The following is a 10,823-nucleotide window of genomic DNA, read 5'->3' as shown; positions in this document are numbered from 1 at the left end:
ACCAAGTTCCTTTAAAGAGGCTGTAGTGGTACCTTTACAAAAGAAGCCAGGCCTGGATCCTACTATATTATCGAATTATAGGCCTATCTCTTTGTTACCTTATTTGGCCAAAGTTTTGGAAGCTCACGTTACCACTCATCTCTCTAATTTCATCGAGCAGTCGGATTTTCTGGACCCTGCTCAAGCGGGATTACGTCCAGCCCATTCTACCGAAGCGGTTATTACAGCAGTCCTGGACTCACTACGCCATAATACAGACCTAGGCACCCCCCAGGCCCTGGTTTTGCTTGATTTGTCGGCTGCGTTTTACACGGTCGACCATGACATCCTTCTCGACCGTGTCAAACTAGCCGGCATACGTGGCCTCGCCCAGGATTGGGTTAGGTCCTATCTTAGTGCCCGCTCCCAAACAGTAGGTCTTCCTCCCTTCTCCTCGCCTAAATTGATCAATACCTGTGGGGTTCCTCAGGGTTCTTCCTTATCTCCGATTTTGTTCAATATTTATATGTTTCCTCTGTTAAACTCATTAAAATCCTTTAAAGTTACCTTTAATTATGCAGACAATCTGCAACTCACCTTTTACCATTGACGACTCCCCAGAATCTGTCCTTCAATTTCAGACCACCATGCTATTTATAGGTCAATGGATGGACAGTAACCATCTCAAGTTGAATCCTGAAAAGACAGAATTGGTTCTTATCAGCAAAAGTAAGCTTTACTGGGGACCACATTATTGGCCTCCCAAACTCGGCCCACCTCTTAATCCATCCAAATCGGTGAAAAGCCTAGGGGTACTTCTCGATGATGAGCTTTCATTGAGGCCTCAAGTTAATGCTGTGGTGTCATCGTGCTTTTTCCAGCTCCGGAAAATAAAGAAGATCAGCCGATTGCTCACCCAATCCGCCCTGACCCAGGTTGTAATGACCCTGGTGTTGTCGCATTTAGACTATGCCAACGCCATTTACCTAGGTCTCCCAGTTGCCCTTAGCAAGCGTCTGCAGTTAGCTCAAAATCAAGCAGCTAGACTCATCTACCATCTCCCTCGCTGGCAATCTGCTAGACCGCTGCTTAAGCTACTCCATTGGCTCCCTGTTATACAGCGCACCCTCTTTAAAGTTGCCTGCATGACGTTCAAAGCCCTTTATGTTCGCAGTCCCAGGTTCATTCAGGAACTTTTGCCTAAATACAACCCTTCACGCAATCTTCGGTCTGCTTCTCAAAACCTTTTGATTGTCCCCCGCTTTAAGTTTCAACGTAAGGGAGGACGTAGGTTCGCCACGCTTGCCACCAAGCTGTGTAACGCCCTCACCTTGGAGATCCGTTCTGCCACTACCCTTCTCCAGTTTAGGCGGCAACTTAAAACATGGCTTTTTGTGCAGACGCTGGCGTAATTCTCCTTTTCCTTCTTGAGCTTAGTTTCTAGACCTGCCGGTTAGCGCCATGAAACCTTCGGGTGTACGTGCGCTGTATAAATTCTGGTTAAGATAAGATAAGATAAAGAATGATGAGGTTATGCTCATCTGACTCCAAATTGCCCAATCACAGACATTACAGAACTTAAGAGTTACGAATTTAGATAGATAAGTTAGTGAAAAAGGGTATAAAAAAAGGATGTTTCGGACATTGAGGAGAGCTCGCTTTCAATCTGATTTTTGCACCCCGAGATGCTGTCGGTCTGCGCAATTTTTGCTTTGAGGCCCAGCGACTTAGAAAATTTCTCTTTTTGACTTTAACTTTTGAATGGGTGTTACATCCAGAGAGGGAGAGAGAGGCAGAGAGGTTTCCATTTGGGATTATTGCATTCTGTACTGATGTCTTCGTCTCTCCATTTAGGTAATATTTTCGTTCCTTATTTCCTTTCGCTGTCATTTGTTAATAAATGAATGTTATTGAAAATGTAATATTTCCTGTCAGGGTTTTTTTGCAAATTGAGTTTTTCCTTTTAGCCTTATTAAAACATAGAGATCATGCTAGAAAACTTGAAATTTTGAGAAAAATACAAATTAAATAAATGAAGAATTAAACTGGTTTGATACTTCCTACAGTCAACTTTTACTAGCAGATCCGAATTTAAATAGTGGGATGATATTTGTTTTCCTTATTTGAAATAAAAGCCATGGTTCTTATAAATTAACCTGCATTTGTAAACAATGTATAAACTATAGTTTAGGCATTCCACTATAGCACCACAACTCCCTTATTGAACCCATACTGAATCCTCGGAAAGGATTAAATGTGTGTATGAATGATTAGAGTGATGGGCCCAAATGTGTAAATTGCTGTAAGAGGTTCCGTGGGTTTATTTGTGGTGATTTATGAAGAATATGTGGAGCTGCGCTGCACCAGTAATACTTGGCAGCAGAGCATTGGTTGCTATAGGTTGACTAGGATATATGATGTGTAGAGTAGAATATATAGGATTATGATGTACAGAATTTTCGGACTAACATCTGTTGAGTTCGTATTGCGTTATGTGTAGTCTAAAAGAGGCTTCCGGATAGTGTGGGAAGCTGGTTACTCTGTCTGCAGGCAGAGCAAGTGTGGCAAGTGAAGTCATACATCGCATAGTCTGTTTCAAAAGCTAGTGGTATCGTCGTATATCATGGTGGTGTCGTCGTACATCACAAGTTTAGGGACCTTACGTGTAAAAGTGGTGAATGTATAGCGAGGGCAACCTGTGAAATCTTGGGTCTGAGAACAGGGATCATTGCGTATTCTGGCTAAAACTCTACCCGGAGAGAGTAATAACGTTTAACCCAAGCTTGGAAGAAGGGTAAGGTAGAGGGAAGTGCTATCTTATTGGCAGAAAATAAAATTCTGTGGTAGAGAAGTGGTAAGCACTGTCTACCAGAAAAACAGAATTTTTGTGTTATTGAATAAACTATCCTTTTGTTTTTAGTGAAACAGATCAATGGAGTTTATGTGGTTACTAACCGATTCAGTTGTATAAAAGTGTAAATACGGCTTCTCAATATTTTTTGTAAAGGAGGGGTCAGTCGAAGCTGCAGAAGCCGGAGCAGGGCTGACGTCAAAAGTGTCGTGCAGGTATTGGTCCTCGTGACCAAGATAGAGTAAGAGCTGATTGGTGCATCAGCGAAAGCAGCAAAGTAATTGGTTAAACGCTAGTGAAACGTATCTTGTTCTAATTGGTACGATAGTGTGAACCCCGCTGCGATAGGCTGGTGTTACGAAGCAGTATACGGAAGAGTGCGCAATCTTTTGAAAAACAGGAAATATTCAGAAAAATTTAATTCTATTACGGAATGGAGAAAGAGAAACCTTCATAGTTTCAAAAACTGAAAAATGCTTTCAAAAAGGATAAAGCTATTGAAACTAGAAAGGGGAAAGTAATTACTCTGTCGAAAACGCCAGCATCATATATGATGACAAAATATGGCTACCATACATGTATATGTTTAGAGAATTGTGCGAGGTATACTTAAAATGATGGTGCATTAGCTTTTCCTGAAGAAGGATCTTTTAGTCTTGCGCTGTTGAACAATATGACAGGTTTGGAGACTATTTAGGACCAATAGAATAGAGGTCGTAGATTCTGGAAAGGGACACATGAGACAAGAATGCAGAGATGGAGAAATGCAAACATGTGTGATGGAATTTATCCGGTTAGATTGGTAGACGAAGAAAGAGGGCAAAATGTACAGAGAAGAGAAATAATATATAGAGGTGGGAAAAAGAGGTTATGAGGATTGTGGATCTGAGGATGCAGTATTGGAGGAAATCCTAAATAGAAGACTACCGCCTTATCGAGCAAAAACTATAAGTACAACTCCAAGTGCACCACAGTTATAGGATAGGTTGTCAGAAACCCCAAAACGATTTTCACATTTTAGAGACCTTTCAGAAAGAGTAGAAATGAGATATAAACCAAATGTTCAAACAGCAGGAACAAGATATACAGGGACACCTAAACAGGGAAATGAAATGGAGAATAATGAAAATAGAGTAGAACAACAAGTTGAAGCACAACAGAGTACTGGTGAGTATATACGTTCAACAAATGAATTGGCAGAAAAGATACAGGAGCTTACTAAAAATATAGAGGCTGTAACTGTTCCGGTAACAATAGGTCCAGTGATTCCAGTATTTGAAAATCAGAAAATAAAAGAGCCATCTTTGACTATTCCTTTAAATCAAAGTTTGCAGAAAGCAAGAGAAAAGGTTTATCCAGATTTATCAGCGATTGCATGCACTAACCAAATTACACCACCAGATTTGATATTTAATCAGAGTCTTCCGTATAAATTCCCAACAGGAGCAGAATCACATTCTGTAACCCCTGAGAAAAGTGTAGAAAGGATTGACTTAACCCAAACTCCAATAGGGCCAACTGAGCAAGAGTCAAGTGATTGGATAAAAACCTTAAAACTAAAAGAGACTAACCCAAAATTGTTAGACGTTGCAAGATTAAAGGTTGATATGGAAGAATTAATAATTGGAACAATTGGTACAGATAAACTGAAAAATTACCAGGATGATGAAGTCACTTTTATGTGTAAAAGTATTACATGGAAAACAAAAAGTATGCATGAAAGATTTGAAAACGTAGCAATTGAAATGGATGTATATTCTACTAAATACAAAAGCTTTCAGAAACTGTATAGGGTGGATTTTACTGACAAAGATATAGATAATATAAAAATGACAGGGGGGAGAATTACTCAAATAAAAGAGTTAATTGTGCTACTGAGAAAATGGGGAGATATAGACAAATGGAAAATTATATGGTCCAAGAAAAAAGAGGAAAGCAATGATAAGTCTACATTGGCATTTCTAGTAATTGAAGGGAAAGAAGTAGTAAAAGAGTTTCCAATGAGGGAACTACCTGGAGGAGGATATGTACATGTACCTTGGAGCAGACAGGATATCTTATGGTTTACAAATGATTTTCCCTGATTGAGAGAGAAACCAGTGGAATGGTATAGACAAGCAGATCGATTTGTAAAAGTCTCAAAAATTCTATGGGAAGATTTAGATAGGCTATTTGACATAGTAGTACCAGCAGATTTATGGTCAGAATGTAAAATAAGTGGATTGGCCAAAGCAAGAATAAAGAGATAAGGTGACAGGTGCTCCTGGACATGAAGTGATGCGGAAATATGACAAGTCATTGTATTTTTGAAAAATAAAATACCACCGAAAGAGACAGACTGGGTAAAAATAGACAGAACAATACAAGAGGCTAAGGAGTCAGTTCACTCATTTTATGAAAGGCTACTATTAGTATTTAAACAGTACAGTGGTTATGAGGAATTAAATGAAAAGGATATGAGTCAAATCAAATATATACTTTATTCGGCATCAAGGAAAACAACACCATAAAAGCACAGCTTAAAAACAGTTCATATAAATAAATTTTTACATATTCCCTCCAGTGTTTCTCCGCCGCATTGCAACTCCTAAAAAGTTTACAGTATAATACAAACTTAAAAACAATTCATGACTGTACAATTTACACATTCCCTCTGGTATTCCTGAGACTCATTGCCACTCTTAAAAAGTTTACAGTACAGTACAAGGTTAAAATCTCAGAGAGTTGATGGACAGAATGCAGAACAATGTCATACATTCACCCTAGTACAGAGATCTGGGCCTAAATCCATCGTTTTTTTGCACTCCACACCACCCCAGTTCAGACATGGCCATATGCAAATCAGTCTGACCCTGTGCCTCATGGGAACAGTCCAGCCCGAACTGCCAGGCCATGCCTTCCCAGGACCGGAAACACGCTTCTGAGGACCGGTTCTGGCATCCCAGCCGTCTTCAGCCCGGCTTGCTTGAATCCAGTGGTGTGGAGAGCATGGGACTCACGTCTGAGCATACCCATCCCACTCAGGGGGACAAATGCAAAAACCACAGTTGATGGACAGAATGCAGAACAATGTCATACATTCACCCCAGTACAGAGATCTGGGCCTAAATCCATCGTTTTTTGCACTCCACACCACCCCATTTCAGACATGGCCATATGCAAATCAGTCTGACCCTGTGCCTCATGGGAACAGTCCAGCCCGAACTGCTAAGCCATGTCTTCCCTGGACCGGAAACAAGCTTCCGAGGACCGGTTTCTGGCATTCCAGCCGTCTTCATCCCGGCTTGCTTGAATCCAGTGCTGTGGAGAACATGGGACTCACGTCTGAGCATACCCATCCCACTCGGGGTGACAAATGCAAAAACCACAGTTGATGGACAGAATGCAGAACAATGTCATACATTCACCCCAGTACAGAGATCTGGGCCTAAATCCATTGTTTTTTTGCAATCCACAAGACCCCAGTTCAGACATGGCCATATGCAAATCAGTCTGACCCTACAATAAAGCCACTTTAGTCTGTCTAAACCCTGCTTTTTTTTAAATTCTTTAAAAAAAATGCCTTCTAGGGTGCATATAATATGGGCATATCAGTACAAAATGAAGGGTGTCCTGCGGGGATCATTGATCGCAGCCGCAGGGACCCTTCTGCTCCACCGTCTTAGTAAAACCTGCTGGCACCGCAAGGCTACAAAGTAAGGAATCCAACGTAAAACGCGTCATTAGAAACCTATCTTGGGCGTTGTGAATAAGATACAAATAGGGTTCAATGCCCAGGCAGGATTTGTTCAGGATATGCCTTCTCACTGCAGGTTTTTTTTTTAGTTCAAATCATTTTTATTGAATACATACAAGGGAAGACAATACAAAAACCAAAAGAGTATATAGTGCTGACAATCAAGGCATATTCACGTCCTGAGAAACAGTATATGAAAGTAACAATACACATCATTTTGGAACATTAAGAATTGGGAATAAGCCCATGTTGTACTAAATATAGAATGATAACAACAGCGTCAGCTGGTACAACAAATTATAGAACAATAAGGGAGAAAGAATAAGAACAATAAATAAATAAAAGATGACCACAAATAATCTGCCATTTGATAGTTATTGTGCCAGTGACAGCTGAACAAATCTATGTCAAAGGTAACTCTGTAAGTGTCCTAATCTGAAGCATTATATGCTCATTGTTAATCGAAAGTTCATTGAGGGTCGTACCAAAGTTCTAAGGAGTCGAGAGAGCCCCATAGTTTGCTGTGCGATTTACGCCATCGGGAAGTGTGGAGTGCCTCGTTGTCCGCTCCTCTTAGTAAAAAAAAACAACCACTCTTGCCACAGTTTAAAGGATACTTCATTGGAACTCTTCCACTTACTTAGAATAACTTTGCACCCTAGTGTGAGCATGAGATCCATTAAATGCCGATCCTCGACATTCCCAAGCTGAGGATCTATAGCCCCTAGTAAAACATAAGCGAATTCTTTAGGTGGGCGATAGTAAAAGATCCTTTGAATGTAGTTATAAATCTTATCCCAGTAAGATTGTAATAACGGGCAATAATAAAAACATGTGCGCCAAGTCACCAACCTGAAGCCTGCAATTCCAGCAAGTGGGGCTATCAAGAAGTGTAAGCTTAAAGAGTTTCTCTGGAGTCCAATACGTTCTGTTTATTATCATTAGTTTTGTTTGAGAAAGTATAGGCAAAACTTTACTAAGGAAAGGGGTCAGATTTATCTTTTACCAGTCAAATGGTATGTTGGAGGAGTTTTCTTCTATTTCCCAGGATGTTTCACATTTCCTGTGTGCTTTTTGTGAGTTAGGGGAGAGGAGTTTGTATATCTTGGAGACTGTGTGACCCTTTTGTATCAGTTGGGAAAGCCTACCGGTTAATGTCGATCGGAAGTAGAGATGGAACGGGTTGAGATTACTGATTTGAGTTGGAGGAATCTGTAAAAGTCCATAGGTTTAAGTCCGAACTGGGACTGTAAATTGGAGAAAGGCAAAGGTGAAGAGCCCATGTATAGATCTTTGACTGAATTAATCCCGCTTTTTGACCAATGCTCCCAGTAGAGGAACTTGCCATTTATTTTTAAGGCCGGGTTGTGCCATAAGGAGGGTCGATTGGATTTGTATATTTTGACCTTGACTTTGTGGTTCCTCTCTAGGCCTAGCAGGGCCCTCTTAGTGTTGAGCAAGATGTATCTAGAGTGGGGAAAAGCAGAAGTATCAGTCGTCAGTATTGCAGAAAGAGGCATATTGTTAATGATCACTCTTTCTATATGCACCCAAACAGGAGAGTAATCAGAGTGAGGGAGGAGCCAACTGCTCCCTATTTACATAGGTAAGCAGTCTGGTAGTTCCTAAAGTTCGGCAGCCCTACACCCCCTTTCTCTTTAGGTAACTGAAGTTTTCGTAAGGAAATCCTTGGTTTCTTGCCCTGCCATAAAAAAGTATAAAAAAGTTTACACACCTTCAAGAATTTGTTTGATAACATCATAGGCAACATGCAGATAAGATAATTAACCAGGGGGGTTATAATCATTTTCAGTGTTTCTGCTCTGCCCCGCCAAGATAGGAATTTTGGGGACCAGCCGTCCAACAGGGAGGAAATCTTTTTATGAAGGGCAAGCCCGTTTGTTTTAAGTGTATTGATTAGATCCTTCTCAAATTCCAAACCGAGGTACTTAATACATTTAGGCTGCCAAAGTAGACCTGAATTACCCATAATACTTTTGTCACCGATATTGTTTAGGAGTGTAAGCGTTCGACATCTTTTTCTTAAGGGAGCTCTATCGCAAGCATCAGACAGTCAATGAAAGTATCACACTAGGCGTTTTATTCACGCTTCAAAAGAGTTAAACAGTTGCAAAATACTTGGCAGCAAATAACAAAGGCTGAAGGGCACGGTCTTTGGTCTCTCTCTCCCGGTCACTCTTTCCATAGGATAACCCGTACCGATGTTTCCCAAAAAACAAACAGAGGAACACTATTGTCACGAACTGTATAAATTCTTAAAGCTCTAATACGTGCTCCTGTCACCAATAACTTGGGATTTACCGAGACTAGTGGTAGAGTTTAAAGTAGGAGGAAGAGTAGGGGTAGTGAGGAACAGGGGAAGGGAAAAACAAATGCGTTATTCCTCATGCAGCGTGTACAACTCTATTTGTGCCATAAACCCCACAGTCCTTTGCCCTCCAACCTCCACCTCCACCGTTCTCCCCACATCACTTGCCTGGGGCTACGGTCCCCGGTGACCGTAGCAATGGGTATCGCGGTGTCCTGTTGCTTGGAGGGACAGCCGGATACGAGCACGGTGTTTGTTGGGGAAACCTCCCGTGGACCAGCTCTGTTGCTCCCTCGGTTCTCTTCCGCGTGGTCTTCGACAACTGGAATCTCATCTTCTCCTCCACGTGTTCCGTCTCCCGTCGTGCAGCTCCCCGTCATAGCTTCGCCTCCTCCGCACCTCCAATCACCCGATGGGCCACACCTGAGCCAACGGCTCCCTTTTAGCTCCTGTCCGTGCCTCTCCTCTTCCTCTCCAGAGACTAGACCGCTCGATCTCCCTTGCTGGACTGGACCACTGGACACCATCTTGGAAATCCCGGCAGCCTTGGTGATAGGATGCTCTCTATCACATTGCCTCTCTTCTGGAGATGGACGATCGGGCCATTCAGATGTAGGAAATCTGGATAAATAATCTACGTTCCCTTGGAACTTTCCTGGCATATGTAGAGTCTGAAATGAAAAAGGCTGTAAGGCTAAGAACCATCTTAGTACTTTAGCATTAGTTTCCTTATTGGTGGCTAACCAGGTTAAGGGAGTATGATCTGTAACTAAAAAGAAAGTCCTTCCCAACAGATAGTACTGTAGTGACTCCATAGCCCACTTGATGGCCAGACATTCTTTCTCCATAGTGGCATATTGTGTCTCTCTTGGGAATAGTTTGCGGCTTAGAAACAACACTGGTTTAAGCAATCCTTGATTATCTGATTGAGATAATACGGCTCCCAGTCCTTTATCTGAGGTGTCTGTTTGCAGAACAAATGTCTTTTTGTAGTCGGGACAAGTCAGAATTGGGGCCTTACATAGTACAGTTTTTAGGGTTTCAAGACTCCTCTCTTGGGTTGAACCCCACCCAATTTTGGTTCTCGAGGGTTTTCCTCTCAATAAGTCAGTGAGAGGGCTGGCCATGTCCGACAGTTGAGGAGTAAATCTCCTATAATATCCAACTAACCCTAGGAAAGCTCTCACTTCCTTTCTAGTGGTAGGTCTAGGAATGTTTTGGATGGCTTCCAGTTTGTCGACTTGGGGTTTTAAGGTTCCTTCACTTATGGTGTAACCCAAATAGTTTATCTGATGAGTACCCAGCGTGGTCTTCTTTGGGTTCATGGTCAATCCTGCCTGTGTCAAAGTTTCAAATAAGTTCTTGAGGTGTTCTAGATGTGTCTTCCAATCAGGACTATATACAACAATGTCATCTAAATAAGCAACTGCATAATTTTGATGAGCCCTAAGTAAGATGTCCATAAGCCTCTGGAAGGTGGCTGGTGCTCCATGGAGACCAAATGGCATCACCTTGAACTGGTATAACCCTGAGGGTGTAGAGAAGGCTGTCTTCTCTTGAGCTGCCTCAGTCAGAGGTTTTTGCCAATATCCTTTGGTTAAGTCAATGGTGGACATCACTCTAGCTTCTCCTAGTCTCTCTATTAGCTCGTCTACTCGAGGCATGGGATAATTGTCAAATTTTGAATGAGCATTTACTTGGCGAAAGTCAATGCAGAAACGGATACTGCCATCCGGTTTCGGCACTAAAACTATGGGAGAGCGCCAGTTACTCTTGGTAGGCTCAATTATACCTGCCTGTAGCATCTTTTCTATTTCTTGTTCTACTGCCTCTCTTCTAGCCTCGGGTATACGTTAGGGTCTCACATTTACCACCCTTCCTGGTGGTGTAACAATATCATGAGTGACCAAGGATGTTCTCCCAGGTTT

Source organism: Lissotriton vulgaris, chromosome 7, assembly GCF_964263255.1.
Source record: "Lissotriton vulgaris chromosome 7, aLisVul1.2, whole genome shotgun sequence".
NCBI lineage: Eukaryota > Metazoa > Chordata > Amphibia > Caudata > Salamandridae > Lissotriton > Lissotriton vulgaris.
Note: the sequence above shows the minus strand (reverse complement) of the source record.